Genomic DNA, 19,854 nt, shown 5'->3' on the forward strand with positions numbered 1-19,854 from the left:
TCAAGGAAATATCTAAAGTAAAAACCTTTATGATGCTTATAGAATTTAAAATTGATAAGAGATTTCCTGTGCAAAACTGTTACTTGTAATTAAATTATGGTTCAGGTGAGGATTTTTTAAATCCATTAAACTCTGAGGTTCTTAAATGGGAGAGATGCTATCAATCATTTCATCCCCACTGATGAGCACGATAGTTGACAGGTGGTTGTCACCAGGTAATGCTTATTGAAGAAATGCGAATTAAAAAGAAAAAACTTTACTCATGATAATATCACTCACTTTGGTTGTGAGAGAGGCTCTGTATTGAAAAACTGAAATGGGCAATTTCAGTCCATGCTGGGCTCTGTGTCTGACAAAGGAGGGAAGGAACAAAGGAAAAGATCTGTCTTTATGTTTATGCTGTTACTGTACTACCTGATTCTTGCCTTTCCTAATTATTATCCTTTTGGGTTGGTATTTTCCATTTTGCTCCCTATGCCCTTTTGTTTTCTTATTTATTCTTGATATACTTTCCGTCCTTCCATTTGCTGTTGCTGTTTCAGCATCTTTGTAAGTAAGGTTACTGACAAAACAGATTGCTTTCCAAGAAGAACAACAGAAATTGATTTGGGGGTAAGACTTACAAACTACATGCAGATCATAACAAACTGCTAATAAACTGCTTTCTGTGCCTAATGAGCATGAACAGAGTCTGATTTATCCTCTGTGTAAAAGGAGGAGGTGTAGGAGGGCACCCTGAGGGCCCTTGCAGACATCTGTGTGAGAAGAAAATGCTCTATTGCAAGAAACAGCAAACAGCCTTCTCCCAGGCAGACTGCCTACCAGTTTTGCAAGATTCAGTGCAGAGGGTCAGAGGGGAATCCCCAGAAAATGGACTCCTGTGGATCTGCATAAGCTGGGGTCAGCACCCAGGAGATCCTTGCTATTTGGGTGTCTCTATTTCAATGTGTTTGTCACCTGCCAGACCTCAGTTTGAATGCTAGCTCTGCCAACAATGTCACCATGGTCAAATTACCAAAACTGTCTTAGTTCCATCATTTGAAAAAATGCATGGCATGACACTCAAATCAGCAACTTGTAGAATATGAAAGTGATTTTCAAACAGTAAAGCTTACTTCAAGTGTTGCTTGTTATTATTACAGGAATTATCTTCCAAGTATTTCCACCAACTGAATTCTCATATTTGTTAATGATTAGCCTTAACTGGCCATCTCAAAATTCTGTTTGTTAGGCATGTACTAAATGTTTCTACTGTACTTTCTAGCACACATTGCTGTTGGTAACTCAGTTAGGTACCACTTCTGTGAAATAATAAAGTCAGCACAGTGGACTAGAATGAGCACTGGTTGAGAAGTCAGGAGTCTGATGGTTCTGGTCTCAGTTTGCAGTCCAACTTATTACCACTCTGGGCAACTCATTCTCCTCTCTGAGCCTCAGGGCAGATTAAATGAGGCAATTCCTATAAACTAATGCTCTTTCCCGCCTCCTATTCCTTATCCTGGCTTAAGAAAGAAACATAGTAAACTGCTTCTCATCTACCACTCTCAAGAGATGGGGTTTTCTAGTTCGTGTAATTTCCTGATTAAGATTAAAATTTTGTTTCAATTACTACCAAGAACATTCCAGGAAGATTAATCCATTTGATTTAAAGAATGAACATTAGCTACTAAGGGGTATCTTAAAGTTCATTTCATCAAAACCCCATATTTTAAAGGTTTCTGATGTTGAGTATTTACATGGATCTTTTACACAGATTTTAGGTAAGCCCCGTATTGTTTCAATGTTAAAATTTTGAAGATATTCTGGTAACTGGTAGCAACTTAAAGACTTTAAGATCAATTCTTCAAACACACCTGCTGTGTATTACTATTGCCCAGCTGAGTTCCCAAGGGAAGACAGAAGTTTACCAGAAGAGACAGAAGAGACACTGAGCCTGATAGAGTTTTGATGTGTCCATAATTACTATTATCACATGAGATAGTGAATGAAAAATAGTGCCTGCCATATCAGTAAACAAAGGATGTTGCAGCCATCAAGCCATCACATTAGCGTCACCCTAGCAGTGAGCCCCGAGGGAACTGAGGATAGAAACAGGCTGCCTGCCATCAAGTCATCAGCCACTGCAGCCACCCCTCAACGATGCGCCCTGAGGGAACTCGGGATGAGAAGCCACAGGACACTGGCCCCAGGTGGCTGAGGTGCACATCAAAGGAATGATTTCAGTGAGCCCAGACTCTTGCATCTTCCCATACATAGAAAAGCACTAAATTCCTTAACTTGAAGTATCTGGCTTTCTTTAGTTAACAATAATCTTTTGATGTTTCGACTACCTGGTCTTTGTTGCAAAAACTCCTATATATCCTGGCTCCCCTCTTGTCTCTTTGGAGCAGTCCCTCAGAGTTGTCTGAGATGCTGTGACCTGGGCTTAAGTCCTCAGTTTTGTCTCAACTTTTAGGTTGTGCATTTCTTTTTCAAGTGACAAGACACATGATTTCTAAGACCTTATACGTGTTCATTTACCTCTGTTACTACTGGGATGGGCATTTGTCCTTTTAGGTAAGGTATTTGTTGACTAGATGATGTCAGGCCCAGTAATCTCCACTAAAGAACACAGAGTTAGAGAAGAAGCCAGAATATTTCCAGAAATATTTATCATAATAATAGACATTTGGAATGCTGTGTTTAATTTTAATTTCTTAGATTTAGTATTGCCTGATTTTGCACAATGAAAATACTTCCCACTTTAATGTCAAAACGTCTCCTAATAAAATTAATTATAGAGCTGAAAGCATATGATTCTCACTATGTCTTTTCTTTGTGCCCTGTTCTAGCCTTGCTGTAACTCTGCTCTTTTGGTGTTATAAATCAGGACTATAAATAAAGAAGGTTATAACTTTTTATCTTTTTGTTTTTAGATCAAGACATTCAAGTATTTTTTTCCCCTGGAGACAGGGAAAAATAAAGAAGAAAGTACTCACTAATAAACAGCACTGAGATATTAATTTCCCTTAGCAGAGACGGTAATGATACAAATTTAGAAGTGAAGCCGTCAAAGTTTGGAGATGTCACTCTGAACCGGCTCTTCCCACAATTCTCCGACCTTTATAATCTTTAAGGTATACATTCTTTTTCTGTTGTTATTAATTCATTTATTTTTGGCTGTGTTGCGTCTTCGTTGCTGCGTGCAGGCTTTCTCTAGTTGCATCGAGCAGGGGCTACTCTTCATTGCGGTGCGTGGGCTTCTCGTTGTGGTGGTTTCTCTTGTTGTAGAGCATGAGCTCTAGGCGCGCGGGCTTCAGTAGTTGTGGCTTGTGGGCTCTAGGAGCGCAGGCTCAGTAGTTGTGGCAATGGGCTTAGTTGCTCCGCGGCATGTGGGATCTTCCCGGACCAGGGCTCGAACCCGTGTCCCCTGCACTGGCAGGGAGATTCTTAACCACTGCGCCACCAGGAAGTCCCTGAGGTACACATTCTGACCAAGAATGCATTTAAGCTGTGATAGATCTCTAGTTTTAGCTATCTAAAAAGTATACAGGAATTGATTCCAACAGCTGCTGATTGATTTTAAGATTCTGCTCAAGGGCTTCCCTGGTGGCGCAGTGGTGGAGAGTCTGCCTGCCGATGCAGGGGACACGGGTTCGTGCCCCGGTCCGGGAAGATCCCACATGCCACGGAGCGGCTGGGCCCGTGAGCCATGGCCGCTGAGCCTGCGCGTCCGGAGCCTGTGCTCCGCAACGGGAGAGGCCACAACAGTGAGAGGCCCGTGTACCACAAAAAAAAAAAAAAAAAAAAAAAAAAGATTCTGCTCATGAAACATGCTTGTTCTTCTATTGGAAAATAACATTCTCATTAAAGGTAGTCAGGATTCTCCTTGATTAAGCTGAGTGACTTAAATGTCTCAGTCAACACAAGTGTCTGATGGAATATATATATACACACACACACACACACACACACTTATTTTCAAAATGTTAATATGATGGGTTTAAGCAGCAATGCCTTGAAGATGAGAATTTCAGGTTGTGTGTTTTATAAGAAAATTCATTGTATGGAAATTCAATGTATAGGTCAGGTGATTACTTAGTACTGAACACTATTTTAGCAATTCCTTTACAGAACTGTTAGATTTATAATGTGTGTTAATATATATGAAGTTGATGATTAACAGCTTGGTTTTTTTTTTGTTTTGTTTTGTTTTTTTTTCTTTTTGCGGTATGTGGGCCTCTCACTGTTGTGGCCTCCCCCGCCGCGGAGCACAGGCTCCGGACGCGCAGGCCCAGCGGCCATGGCTCACGGGCCCAGCCGCTCCGTGGCATATGGGATCCTCCCAGACCGGGGCACGAACCCGTATCCCCTGCATCGGCAGGCGGACTCTTAACCACTGCGCCACCAGGGAGGCCCAACAGCTTGGTTTTGTAGTGAGAAAAACTTAGGATCAATTACTGGTTCTGCCACTTACCAGGTGTGTGACCTTGAGGCAGTTACTGTTCTAAGTTTTAATCTTTTACATCGAAAAAAAAGTGCTAAGAATATCAGCCACCTCACATGACTGTTACTGGGATTTAATAACATCATGAGATGATCATAAGGTGATGAACACTAATGTTAATGAAGGCTGAAGATATAATAGGTGTTGCAAGCCAAAGAGAGATACCAGATCAAAATACAGTACATTTTCAGCATACATCCTGAGAACCAGTTTCATGACCCTTGGGTCTTCACCCAAGGATCTTAAAAGAAGATGTAGGATATAAAATGTTGGAGGGTGGAAAAGAGGAGGGCTTTGTTTAGCTGATTTGGGAAAAGAGGCTTCAGAGGTTGGTATGTCACACCTTCTCCTTAAACCTCACCAAAGGGAAGGGATGGGGGTACCCATCCTCACCACTGAAGCCTAGTGAGGGACTTTAATGCGCCCACTGGAAGAGCTTGATACAGCTCTCCCAGATCCTTAAAGGCAATGGATTCGAGTCTGACTCCCACCAGGGAAATCTGGAAGGCAGCAGAGAGGCTGGTAAGCTGCTTTACTGGGACAGTAGAAGAGAGTTCCTCCTGCAACTGTATTCCCTCTAACAACAAATCAAAGAATATGTGAGTTTACCCTCAAATTTAAGCCACATAAAAGAAGCTGGCCTTGGGGTGTTTCACTTATGCCCAAGAGTGCTACCTGGAAGAGGCAATGGGATTTCATCCATGAGAGTCCATTTGGAGTGTCCCTCTAGAAAACTGCCAGTGGAGTGAGCAGGTGGCCAGCAAGAGGGGCAACACTGCCTGACTCGTGAGAGTAACAGCTCCAGGGCCCATACAATAGCCTCTGAAGAACTCTCAAAAATGTCCACAAGGTAAAAGAGTCAGCTTTGAACTCTTTCCTCTTGTGGAGAAAAAGCAAAAAGGCCACAGGGAAGAGAACACGAAGCTATCTTGAAACAGTACTGGTTCAAGTAAAAAGAACTCCCACATGCTCCTTTGCCCTTCCCTTTCTCAATGCTCCAACCATCGTGGAGGGTAAGAAAAAGATAAGGACACCCCCCACACACACACGCACGCACGCACGCATGCACACTGCAAGACACCAGCTTCCAATATTGGTCAGAGAAAATCTAACATCACATCAAGTTCAGAGTTGTGATCACCCTCTGGGACTAGACAGTCCAGTTTCTAAAATAAGACTATGTGTGATTTAAAGAGATCACAGGACTTCCTATTACCTAAGACTGACCAGAAAAGTCACAGCCCTGCCCATTTTCCACTCAGGGTCATGGAAAGACTGTGCCTAGAATCTAAGTTTTAAAGGGAACGATGGAAAATAAAAATATAGTGTTTTAATGTGTTCCATGAGCCATGCTTGTTCAAAGTACAGCTGATTATGGGTATAACTAGTTCTCTCTCTTTTTTTAGCAACTAGAAAACCTTATTTCCTGGACACCAGACCCATTGAGTCACACTCCTAACTGGCTATACTGGCTTTGGCCAGAGCCCACCATGGAGAAGGCATTCTTGTTACACATACTCCTGCACAAGGTCATGTAAGGGTAAATAAAATGTAAGGTAGGAATGTAGGTATCACTAAGATCTAATGCCGGGGCTTCCCTGGTGGCGCAGTGGTTGAGAGTCTGCCTGCCGATGCAGGGGACACAGGTTCGTGCCCCGGTCCGGGAGGATTCCACATGCCGTGGAGCGGCTGGGCCTGTGAGCCATGGCCGCTGAGCCTGCGCGTCCGGAGCCTGTGCTCCGCAAAGGGAAAGGCCACAGCAGTGAGAGGCCCGTGTACCGCAAAAAAAAAAAAAAAAAAAAATCTAATGCCTAATTATAGAATCAGAATGGAGGACACACATTAATCACTCAGATATAGAGAAGAAATTGAAGACTGATTGCCATGACATATGTAAATATATATTGTCAGCGCACTCTGAAGCCAGATTGTACCTTGTTGGGGGTTATAGAGCTAACCGTGACAGCTGGAACAAGTAAGTCTGGTCATAGTCTTGTTTCTAAAGGATAAGCCACTCCCTGTTGACTGAGAGCCTTTCCCAGGCTAGAACCTGGGGGTTGTCCCCATGACACTTCCCTTCAATGCCATCTCCCTCCCCGTTGATGCTCAGCATATGTGCATTTCCAAAAATTTTCAGACAACTTAGAAGTAGTATGGGATGGTCACAATAATCCTGAAATCTTGTCTTGCAGGTTCTTCTCTCATCTTTCAGGAATCATGTGGCATAATGAACGGACTAGAGTCAAAGCTCTGATATCAGGCTTTGTCTTCACAACCAGAGCTTAGCACAGCAAATGACACTTAGGATGTGCTTGATAAACGACAGCTGGAAAATAAAGTGCTTGTTATCATGACTGCAACCCATCTTGAAGAGCAAACCTCACATACAGGGTTGGTGAAGAGGAACACTGTCTCTAAAATGACCTGTGAGTTCCTTTTATGTGGGGAAGCACTGGAATAAAATAATAAATTGATAGAGCTGGAAGGCCCAGTGAGATGCTTCATTGCAGCCCTTCATGGTATCCTACACAACTAACTCTTCATAAGGGCCTGCCTTCTTAGGATGATGGAGTTGATGAGTTCAGAACACTGTCCATTCAGGCCTGGAAGTACATTACAGACATAGCCTGCTGCAAAAAAACCTAATTAACTAAAACACAAACTTGTTAAGCTAAATTGTTAGGCTACCATATGAAAAACTTACCTAAATATTAAAATAATTTCAGCACTTCTCCAAAAATAAATTAAAAACACTTACACACAGTATATTTAAAATAACTTTGATGATAACTGCATTGCAAAAAACTTATCAGATAATCTACTTTTCAACAAATATACCTTTTCCAGCTTCAGAATGTGACTACCAAAATGCTACTTCTTAGGGAGTATAATTGTGAGCAGCATTTATTATGTGTCTAGTCCTTTGAATTTTATTACTTTGCTTTCTAATTTTCTAAAATAAACACATATAATTTGCTCAATATATAAGAAAGTAAAGGCTATAAATATAAGTATGTACCTTTTTCCAAGAGGCAAGGAATTTTGCTCGCTTCGTTGATTAATTCACCAGAAAATTAAGAAATCTATGTTTTACTTTGTAATTGTCTACAGAGTTTGATAATATATGTGTTACTCCATGAAAGAAAACACTTATCCAGAAGACTGATAGAGGTGGGCAGTACTTATTCTAGATTTTAACTACAGGAAAGTAATTTCCTTTCAGCAATGCACAAGAAAGTGCTTTCTTCCTAGCTTCAGGGAAAGCCTGTGAGCTGTAATTAAGTATTGAATTAATGCTACTGGTATAGAATCAATGGTCAGTACAATTAATACCTGAGCCTGACTGAAACGTGAGTATAGGTGTCAGCAAAACTGCCTAAAAGAAACAGCATTCGAGATGAACTCCTGCTGCTGTTCCAGGTCACCTAACCTTAACAATCAAGGTGACAACACCATTAATGTTGACCCAATTGTAATAGACTCAGCTCAAAGTTTCATTTGAATGCACACATATATACACACAGGCACACGATATTCAAAGACAACAGTTCTGCCACTATCAAACCACACTGCCAAACAGTGTACTGTGACTTTGATATCACCTTACCTGTGACTGTCTCTCTCGGCACCCCACAAACCAAGTGGATCATACATATTTTTACACTACTGTATTTTTTAGTGGATTTTTTGTAGGACTCTGGTGGGATTGCAACACGTTCCTTAAGATAATTAGAGACACCTTAAGGTGTCACAAAAGCAGGGCTAGTCGGTGCTGCACTACTGGCTCGGTGGTGTGTGTCATACCCTGCTGCTTGCTTATTTGATGCAACTAAGGTACAGAGCAGCCCCTTCTGGACCCCAGCCTCCCGGGCAGGCTCATTCCCTCTGAGATCTTGCTCTCTTCATAAATCAACTCATTCTTGAGCTCTTCTGTGGGGAGCAGCACGTTTGTTTTTTCATTCATTCGTTCCTTCATTTATTCAAGAAATACTGATTGAGCATTTACTCCGTGCTGGGGGAGAGGAAACTACCAGTGAAGTTTGATTCTCATGGAACTTACAGTTTTGTGAGGGAAGGCAGACAATAACAAAACAAAAATAAGTATGCAGTATGGCAGGTGATGATAAGTGCTAAAAAGACAAAGTAAAGCAGGGTAAGGGAGGGAGAGGTGGAGGTTTATTCATGCAGCATGGTCAAGAAAGTGCATTGGGAGCAGTCATAAATGCCTGTTGAGTATTTGTTAACTCACAATCTTACATTTGTGAGTTAGTTGGTCAGGTGTCCTTCAAGAAACGATGACTTGTACTTAACTCTGCTACCCATCCAGGCGTTTCCTTTTTAACTTATTTAGTGTTAATCAACCCTACACTATTTCTGTGTTAGGAGCAAATTAATTACTGAAGTATGAATATTAATGGCTTAGAAGAATGCCTAGCACAATGCTTGGCATAGCATCAGCATATTACAAGGCTTGCAGACTTACAGCACTGAAAACCTTAAATAGGACTGAGTTTTGATTCTCCCTCTTAGAATTCCATATACTATCCCGGTCCTCAGTGTTTGGCTTTCCTCTGTAAGACAGCTTTAAAGAGGGAGGGGATATGGGGATATATGCATACATATAGCTGATTCACTGTTATACAGCAGAAACTAACACAACATTGTAAAGCAATTATACTCCAATAAAGATGTTAAAAATAAATAAATAAAGTCCAAAACAATTCTTCAAAAGTTATGTATTTTAAACCTATTAAACCCATCAGTACTGTTTCTAAGCAAAAGATGTAAAGCAAAATAACTATGCTCCTCACAAAAAATAATTACAGCATTTATTATATAAAATTAATCATAGTTCACCAAAGGCTGTAAGGTCTTGCAATGGGACAAAATTTTTAGATTTTATGATGGACATTTTTCAATCCTGTCAAGGTAGCTCTGTGACTGCACACAGAACCTCACATGGACATAGTATCAAAGTTTAAATGTGAGACCCTCTTTGGAAATGAGGTCTGCCCTCAGCCCGTATTGTAGACCCATTGAGTGCTCCCCAAACAACAGATCCTATGGGAAAACACAGACAGACAAACCTAGGGGGATGAAACTTAGATTTACACTAACAAACACTTACCAATGACCTGAGGACAGCACATCAGCAAAATATTTACCAGTGCAGGAAAATAAAGACTAAAACTGTTTTGCAATGATGTGGACAACTCAAGACCTATTCTTTTAGATTCCCAAGGTTTTGGATTTTATTAGATTCTGCTGGATTAACCACTCCTTGCTTTATTAAACAGAGACTCCCAAGATTAACAAGTCTTGGCTTGTAGTCTCCGCATCACCACTACAATGATTAGTGATTGTCTTTGCTGTGGCCAAGTTACTCCCTTAGCATCCACCCAGGAGGATAAGAATACACACCCTTCCCTCAGCACTCCAGACTGAGGTTTCAGTTCTTATCGTTGATTTTTGTGGCCTTTTGTAACTCTCCTCTTTTATTGTTAACGATTGTATTTCTCACATCTGCTATTGAGCCTGCAAATAATAGACTCTCCTCTGATCTACACACTTTTTTTTCCCTAAGAGCTTAAAGAACCAACTTTGTGGGCAGTGTTTAAAAACAAAAAGAAAGACACAAACAACCCTGGGGTGATGTTATTATGAATTCAAGATACAAGTTATCAACTTTAGTACCTGAACTTTTGTGAGTTTATTTTTGTTCTTTTGCTTATTCAGAGACTTTCTGAGCCTCAGATTCATCATTCATAAAATTGTGCACAGAATTTTGGTGAGTATTAATACAGTCATATAGTTAAAAAATATATCATGTGCTTATAATAATATAGGCAAGCATTTTTAGTCATTGTTTCTGATTATTACTTGTGTTAAAGATAGATGAGGGTTCCAGAAAGATGAATTCTGGGGAGGTGAAATCAAATTTTGAAATTCTGAGACTATAGGATCCAAGTTGAGAAAATCCAAAATAAGTATATGGTTAGAAAGACATGGACTTTTGCATGCATCAGACTTAGCCAGAGGAAACAGAGGAATAGGTAAACTTCTCAGGACTCTCTGGAGTGTCCAAGCCATCCTGGATAGCAGGGTTTCACCAAGCTCCAAGCACTGCTTAGTGGCCTTTCATTCAGACGTGCCTGATAGAGGTATTTCCTCATCTAATCCTCCCCAGAAAAAGCCTGATGACCTAAGTTGTATTCATGGATAAAAAAATAGTAATAGAATTAACACGGAGATAGACCTCTAATCTGTCAGAAGAAGAACAATTTTCTGGATTCAGCTGCTCTCCTGAGAGTTTAGGTGTGCTTATACCTTATAAACTATTCAAAAATATATTAATATGTATAAATAAAATAAATATAGGAAACACAAATAACAAATATATTAAATAAAATTTATAATTTATAAATTTCTATTTTATATTATATATATATATATACACACACACACACGCGCGCGCGCGCAAAGTATTTATCATGGCGCCTAAAACCTGTAAAGTACTCAAGAGTTACTCAAAAGTACTCAAGAAACATTAGCTAGTTCCATTACTGTGGAATTAAATACCTGCCAAAACACCAGCCAATTATATAACTCTATATTTTTCTCCATTTTTATACATACATTTTTATTTGTCCACCCATTAGTATAAAAATATACATTTTCGGTTTTCTAAAAATGATTTTTACTCAGAAATTCTCAGTTACAAACATTTGAAGAACTACTGCTGTTCACATATTTAACTTAATAACCGGTAGTCCACTGGTTTGCTTTAGCATGATCTGTTTCATGATTTCTATATCTTTGAACATGTATAAGTCACACACTTATTCTGCTAATAAAAATGAAGTCACCAGATGAGCCAGTGCCCATAAGTTAGTACTTTTTAAGGCAGGAGATTGAATTTTTTTCATAATAGTCTTCACCAGAACCAAGCCTGCGTGTAGAAAAAGCTGTCTATGTTTCCAATGCTTATTAACGATTAGCCAGCATTACAAGTCATAGGACGTGAAAAAGACTCCGTGTAATGTAAATGCGAATGCCCCCTACTTGCTCACATGCCACAGTGCCTTCATTTCTTACCCGGTAGAATCATTAGGAACTCTTTTAAAAAACAAGGTTCTTTTAAATGTTGGTGATGCCATGGTACATCCAGAGAAGGCTGTGCAATCAAGCACAGGGAAATGAACTGCTCTCCATTTCTCTAATGGGGATAAAGGCTGGAATCATTTAACATATAAATGTCCCTGCAAGAAAAATTGCTTAAAGCACACTTCTGCCCAGCTACCAAGAGTTTACGTTCTGAGGGTAAATTAAACAAGTTGAAGGACAAAAATTACAACCCTGGACACAGCTGGCTTGAAAACACGACGATTCTAGCAATAAAAATTGGTAATTACCAAAGATGTAAATAAACAGACAGAGGCTGACATTCTGCTCTGATGTAGTTTCACAGCCACTTGGTCCACCTCAGGACAGCATCATATGGCACGTGAACTAATTCAGTAGCTATCTACCAGTCTCCCCTTTTCCAGGCTCTGCTTCCTGCAACCCATCTTCAAGGTGCCAACAGGGTTCTGCCTGAGAGTGTCTCTTTCTACTCAAAATCAGATTCCTTTCATTCCATTTAAACCACTCCAAAGTTTAACCCCAGCTGACCTTTTTCCAGGCTTATCGTCCAAGACCTCCTCCCTCATCCTAAATTCCAGCCAGATTGGACTCTCACTATTCTCCTTATATGTGCTGTGACTTCCTGTCTTTGTATCTCTGCATAAGCTATTTACTCTGTCCAGAATGTCTAAATGCAAAAATTCCCTCAAGGCCTAAGTTTGCTTAACTATTTACTTCCTGACGTATATTTTTCAAAGTGCATCTCATAGGCTACCTCTTCTGAGGAACCATTTTCCAGTATGTTATTATTTATAACAATAACTGGGAAGATTTACTGAACATTAACACTGTAATGGACATTCTGCTAAAGGTTTCCTAGACTTGTGTAACAAGTGAGAAAAGTACAGTGCTAAAGAGTGCGGAGTGCCAGGGTTCAAATCACGGCTCTGCCACCTACCTGCCAATGAACTTGAGAATCTATTTACCTTCTGTGTGTTCAGTGTCATCATGTGTAAAATGGGCACAGCTATAATACAGTTAAGACCTAACAGAGTTATTGTGGGGATTGCTATGTGAAATAATACATATAAAGCCCTTAGAACAATTCCTGGCACATTGTAATTACAATACAAATATCAGCTGCTGCTACTATTATACCTCACCATATGCTACAAGGTAGATGTCCTCATTATTTCCATTTAAGAGATGAAGAAACTGCAGCTTAGAAAAGTTGAAAGTATGTCCAAAGTTATGGAGCAAATGTGTGACAGATACAGAACACACACATAAACCTGTCAACTCTAAATCTCTAATCTCACTTTCTGCAGACTAGTCATCTTTGTTTTCAATCTAGTGATTTCCCTGAGGGTAAACAATAACAGCAACAACCATATTTGCTAATATTTATCGAATACTTACTATGTGCTAGGCATGGTACTGAACACTATCCATGCATTTATCTCATTAATTTGCACAGTGGATTTAATAACTGAAGACCACCCTTATCCTCATTTTATAGAGGAGGAAACTGCTTTACAGAACCTTATTCAGTCACACAGCTTATAAGTGACAGAACTAGGACTCAAACCAGATTCTTATCTGAAACGCCACCCTGCCTTACTTTTAGCTGGATTTATTCCCTTACTCCTCTGTTTCTCCAGCTCTCTTAGCGGAAGCTATTTCTATGTCACTGGGCACTTTGTTAGCTGTGCTTCTGTCAGACACCACTGCCAACCTGTCAATCAATGGAAAAGCAGAACCCTGTCCTATTCACACCGCTTGCCTAAGAGTGTCTTCCGAGAAGTACATGCTAATAAACCTTGGACTGAACTGAATTTCATGTGGGATGTTGGATCGTGAAGAATCAGATGTTGCACAGAAAATGTCTTGCCTGTATGCTGACACGTTAAGTTATAATGACAAAGGGCTTGAGTCCAGTCCTTGTACAAATGGCTGATGAATGAGAAACAACTTTCACATTAGTGAAGAGGCTCAGTCCTGAAACTGGATTCATCTGGAATCAATCCCCAAGCACACTAACTTTTTTGTTTGTTTTATTTATCCATTCTAAATCTTGGTTTCCTCACGGACAAGTAAAAGATAAGAATAATACTCCCTCTTAGAGTTTTTGATAGGATTAAATGTAAACATTCATAAAGCTACTTAGCACTGTGACTCATACATGGTAAGCACTCAGCAAAGTTTGTTCTGTAAATAAAAACTTACATATTTTCAAAAGTCAAATAGGGACTTCCCTGGTGGTCCAGTGGTTAAGACTCCACCTTCCAATGCAGGGGACGTGGGTTCGATCCCTGGTCAGGGAACTAAGATCCCACATGCTGCCGCGGGGCAACTAAACCCGCACCCAGCAACTACTGAGCTCACATGCTCTAGGGCCCGTGCACCGCAGCTACTGAGCCTGTGTGCTTTGGAGCCTGTGTTGCACAACTAGAGAGAAGTCCACGTGCTGCATTGAAGAGCCCACAACAAAAGATCCTGCATGCCACAACTAAGACCCAACATGGCCAAATAAATAAATATTAACAACAACAAAAAAGTCAAATAATTAAAGAATAGCTCCTTGATCATTCAAGCAACTGCTCTTTTCCAGATGTAAAATCTTCCTGAGGGAAGACCCCAGATATTGTGAAATAAATTTGAGCAAAGATGAGTGAACAGAAAATAAATAACTCTCCAGGGAGAAGTGCCCTGAAAGGGCCAAGCATGTGAGAAATGGCAGGGAGGGGGACCATTTTGTGGTAAAGGGCTCCATTCTTAACCCAAGGGACACAAACTCCACTGGGCGTCTTTGTGTTTTTACAATGTGTGACAAAGGCCCTACAGTGAAGGTTTTCCTTTGTTCTCCAGTCTCACTGCCAGAGTGAATTTCACATGTAGAACTCATTTATCTGGAAACTCTGATGTCTAATGTATTAAGAATTGCAAAATTAAAACTGGGTGTAGGGCCTCCCTGGTGGCGCAAGTGGTTGAGAGTCCGCCTGCCGATGCAGGGGATACGGGTTCGTGCCCCGGTCTGGGAGGATCCCATATGCCGCGGAGCGGCTGGGCCCGTGAGCCATGGCCACTGAGCCTGCGCGTCCGGAGCCTGCGCGTCCGGAGCCTGTGCTCCGCAACGGGGGAGGCCACGGCAGTGAGAGGCCCGCATACCACAAAAAAAAAAAAAAAAAAAAAAAAAAAAAAAAACTGGGTGTAAAATATTAGAGCTGATAAAATAAAGAGTGAGCACATAGATTTCCCAAGGAATATATCACTCATGTTTGCAGTAAATATTATATATGTATGTATTTTTCCCAATTAATCAATAAAGAAATCTATATTACATGAAATTGCAGCACTTGAAGGTTCCTGACTATTATGGGCCAAATTATGTGCCCCCCATTCATATGATGAAGCCCTAACCCCCAATGTGGCTGTATTGGAGATAGAGCCTGTGAGGAGGTAGTTAAGGATAAAGGAGCCCATAAGAATGGAGCCTTAGTCTGATAGGACTGGTGGCCTTATCTGGAGAGGAGACACCAGATGCACATGCACAGTGGAAAGATGATGTGAGGACAGAGTGAGAAGGTGGCCTTTTACAGGCCAGGAAGAAAGGCCTCACTGGAAATCAACTCTGCTGGCACCTTGATCTTGAACTTCCAGCCTCCAGAACCATGAGAAAGCGATTTTTCCGTTTTTAAGCCTCCCAGTCTGTGGTGTCCCATTATGACAGCAGGAGCAGACTAATATTTGTATTACATTATTTCCTGTCTTCCTATAACAATATGTTTATATTTTTCCAATGAAGAATGAGGATGGCTTATTGGACAAAGGACTTTTGTGTCTCTTTCAAGTCAAGGAGTCCATTTGGGAAATGTACTTTGGATCTCCTGACTTTCATACTTCAGACAAAAAGAAAAAAATATTAACACCCCACATATAGCACTTGTGTTATAAAGTATCTCTTTATTAGGAATCTCTAAGTACCTCCCTCCAGACCTCAAGCACAGGCAAAGGGCCATGGGAAGACAAAGACCAGCCACACAGCAGGCATCAGTATAAACTTAGCAATGATACGGGCTCTTTGTTACATGGATTTTACTCTTTGTCCTTCTGAAATTTAAATTCTTTCCAGTTGAAAGGGATGGTACAATTCCATCTTTTTCAGCCAGCCATGCTTGGCAATTGTGGGTCAAGAGGCAGAATAAAACCATGGCCAGCACTGACTGATAAGGTTCTGCAGGCTTAGTGGTACTATGGTTTCCACTGATTGAGAGTATTTATTTTCTTAATTTTCTTCCAAAAATATTTTTTGAGGCCTGCTGTGTGACTGGTACTGAGCAAGGCTCTGGGGATAGAGCAGAGAAACAACAGCCTTGGTCTTTGCCTCCAGCTTCAAACTAGGATGTAAATACAGGCCACAATATGCAGTTAACCACATTAACATATACAATATTTTCTGATGATAGTAAGTACTGAAAAGATCATAAAAGATAGCAATGGATAACTTTAAATTATAATTTGGATAGAGTCTGAACTGTGGTCATGGCCATGCTAACACAGGGGAGAAGTCTGGGCAATTAGTGTAAAGGCCCTGTGGCAGGAATCACCTCGGTGTGCCTGAAAATCAGAAGGAAGGATGGAGTGGCTGGGGTACAAAAGGGGACTACATCAAGAGGGCCAGCTAGAACATGATCAGGAGAGCTGGGCATTCTTAGTGCTCTGACAACATTGTAGGGGTTTAAGCTAAGCGAGTCTAACTACAAACAACGGTCTGCAGACCAAATCCAGGCTGCAGCCTGTTTTGTAAATAAAGTTTGACTGGGGCACAGCCAAGCCCAGTCATTAAATTGTTGTTTATGGCTGCTTTTGTGCTACAAGGCCAAAACTGAGCACTTGAGACAGAGACTATATGGCCCACAAGACCTAAAATATTGACTAACTGGCCCTTTATAGAAAAAGTGTGCTGGAGGGGAAGCATGGGGAATAGTTAGGAGGCTGTGCAGTCATCCAATGGAGAGGTGATGGTGGCTTGGACCAGTGTGTTTGATAGCAGTACAGATGCTAAGAGATGAACAGATCTACGGCATGCTTTGCAAGAAGAGCTGGCAGAATTTCCTGAAGAACTAAACGTGGTGGGGGAGAGAGGAATGGATAGAGAGGAATCAAAATATTTCTAGCGTTTTGCCTTGAGCATCTGAGTAGATTAACAAGGTCCTGTACTGAGATAGGAAGCTCCTGAGGAGGAGAAGCTTCGTGGAAACAGTAAGAATGAAGAGCTGCTGGAAAATGTTCAGTTCGAAATGCATTTTTATAAAGCCTCTCTGTTGCTTTTTTCCCCCTTCAGTCCAGTGCAGTTATTCCCAAAACAACCCAATGACTTTTTCCCCCCTTGTTGAATAACACAAACAAAACCCACATGGCCAGTAGAATGATAGCTGACATTTCCTTGGACGCTAAACCATAAACATTCTGAAGGCAAGGGCCATGCCTGCATTGCACACCATCATATCTCCACGGCCAGCCTAGCACCTGGCACATAGAAGAAACTCCATAAATAACGGTTTTGAAAGCAAACTGAAGAAATAGTAACCATTCATAGAGAACTTACTATGACATCAGGAATTCAGTGTGGCGCTGCACACAAATTACATTATTTAGTCCTTACAAAAATCCCGCAAGCTAGCTGATGCTATACCAATTCTACAGATTTGGAAAATGAGGCTTAGAGCAAGGGATCAAAAGCACAACTCCCTGCCCTATAGAGCTAAGTCAGGAGATAGAAATGGGTGAAGGGGAGGCAAGTATCGACAATGGGATGCAGTAGTTGCATGTACTGTGGGATGACAGTCTTCTTTAAGTGGGCAATTGCTTCTTGGCTGCCACTGAAGCTTGCTCTGTGGAAAAGCAGCTACCCAATATTACCAGGTCTGCTTTTTCAACAGAAGTTGAAAATCCAGTTTTTTATAAAATGAAAACTCTCTCAAAAAAAAAAAAAAAAAAAAAAGGACATTGTCCTAGAGCAAGCAGTAGAGAAACCAATCCTGGCAGGCATCTCTCATACTTTTCTCTGTGTACTAACCTCCTTTCTAGTGGGGAACAAAGCTAATCTACTCCTTAGTAAAAGTTATTGGTGAATCTGGTATAACACACTGTCCCTGTGGGCTCAGTTAAATGTACTTTTTGTTAAAGATGTTTCTTATAACAGCTAAGGTTTCACTAGGCACTTGCTTTTTGTGGCTAGCACTCTGTAGCCATTCTCTGATGTTTGAACATCTGCCTGATGCCTAGAGTGAAACCCCCAATCATACTGAGTGGCTAATAAATTCGTGTAGTTCTTCTAATGCGATGATGCAACACACTGACCTCACTGTGCCAACAAGCCCTGCAATTTTAGAACTAAAGATATTGAATGCTTCCTTTTAAAAAAAAAAAATTCATTTCTTATTATTAAGTCTGCTTTTTAGAGACTGGATATTATATTGATGGTTCCAGCTTAAATTAATTTCATAAAATGGGAGCTTAGAAAATGCTATCACTGGCTTATCTTTTCAATTTTAAGCAAAACAACCACTAAATGGTGTACCGAGGAGGGAAGTAGGATGTTTAAATTATCTAATGAATTGAATTTGGTGAATAACTACTGAATGTCTATTATATGCCAGGATCTGTGCTAGGTCCCAGGACACAAAATGAACAAGCCATTGCCCTGCACTCACGTTCCAGTGGGGGAAACAGATCCATAAATAATAGAAGACTGAGACCTATGCTATAATAGAAGGATTACAAAATGCTCTGGGAACTTAGATAAAAGGATGATTAACAATGACTTCATGTGGGCAGACCTGAGAGAAGTCTAGGTCAAGGAATGCTATACAGGAACAGTTACTACTCAGCTCTAACTTTAAGGATGGCTGGAGTTTCAGAATTCAGGTGTAAGAAGAGGTGCATTCTGGGTAATACAAGCTATTATCTATCAGAAATTTACTATAAATAAGGCACTATACTGAGCACTCATACTCCATTCTTCATAACAACCCAATGAGTTAACTTGTTTTAAATGCCCATTTTTCAGATTAAGAAACAGAGGTCCAGAAGGTTTAGTAATTTAGCCAGGGCTTTATAGCTAGTCATTAGCAAAACTTGTATTTTATTCCAGGTCTGTGTGACTTCAAAGCTTGGGCTATTAAACACTATACTCTATCACCAGGTAGGGTAAGAAGCATGTATATAAAAGATTTTGGTTTAAGGATTAGAGATTAGTCCATTATGGGTCGACGGTAACTTGCATTGATGTGTGTTGCAATGGGGGTACAGGTAGGGAGCAGCTGTGAATATTTCGATATAAGACTTGTAAACTGGGTCCAGATTTTAAGACTGCAGAGTTGGACCTTTACTCCATAGGCATCAAGGACTCTTGGGATGATTGTAAAAATCAGAGTAACATGATCAAGAATGAGCTCATCAGATAAATCCAGGATCTCTGAAGCAGCTTTGGAGAAACCAAATGCTAGAAAACCTGCTAAACGGTTACTGAAATAATGCAGACAAAAGTAGATGATGGTCTAAACTCAGAGACTGGCAGTGAGGACACAAAAGAAGATAAGGATGTTGTATAAAGATGTTGTGGAGGGAAAAATCGACAGGATTTCAGAATGGATTTATGGGAGAGATAAAGGAGAGGTATCACTGGTGATGCTAGGAATTCTGGCTTGAATAACTGAGCAGGTGTTGATGTGAAATGTGGAACATGAGGGAAAGGTCTATGGATGTTCAAGTTGACAAGTCCAACAAATAATTGGTAATATGGAAACTTGTCTTGAAAACAGATTTAGGAGCCACAAAAAAGAGGAGATCATCTACGCCAGGCAAAGTGTGGGAATGAGAGGAGATAGACCTAAGACACAACAGCAACACCAACAATAGTTTCACAAGGATGTTAACAATAAGGTTTAACCAGATATTAAGCACAATTCTTTTCAGAGCCTCTGTAATTTGTTTTAGTTGTTTAAAATTAACCAAGGTACAGTAACTTTTCTTTTTTTTACAGCTATTCCATCTACAAGTATTTAATGGCTAGAGGTCTGAGCATTCACTAATACCAGGGTTTCAATGAGCTAGACATGTTCCAGTTGGGGACCCATAGTGATAATTGAGATAATTTACTTTAATCTACATAAGTGTGTATATCCTATATTGCTTTAACAAAAAGGAACATAGCTTAATTAAAAACATTTATATAAAAGTAT

General features: G+C 40.4%; 1 protein-coding gene across 2 annotated transcripts in view; it reads right to left on the bottom strand.

Moving 5' to 3' along the window:
- JAKMIP2 (janus kinase and microtubule interacting protein 2) overlaps positions 1–19,854 on the bottom strand; it is a 162,346-nt gene that overhangs the window by 105,395 nt on the left and 37,097 nt on the right. The window lies entirely within an intron of this gene.

This window comes from Mesoplodon densirostris, chromosome 3 (assembly GCF_025265405.1).
Source record: "Mesoplodon densirostris isolate mMesDen1 chromosome 3, mMesDen1 primary haplotype, whole genome shotgun sequence".
Taxonomy (NCBI): Eukaryota; Metazoa; Chordata; class Mammalia; order Artiodactyla; family Ziphiidae; genus Mesoplodon; species Mesoplodon densirostris.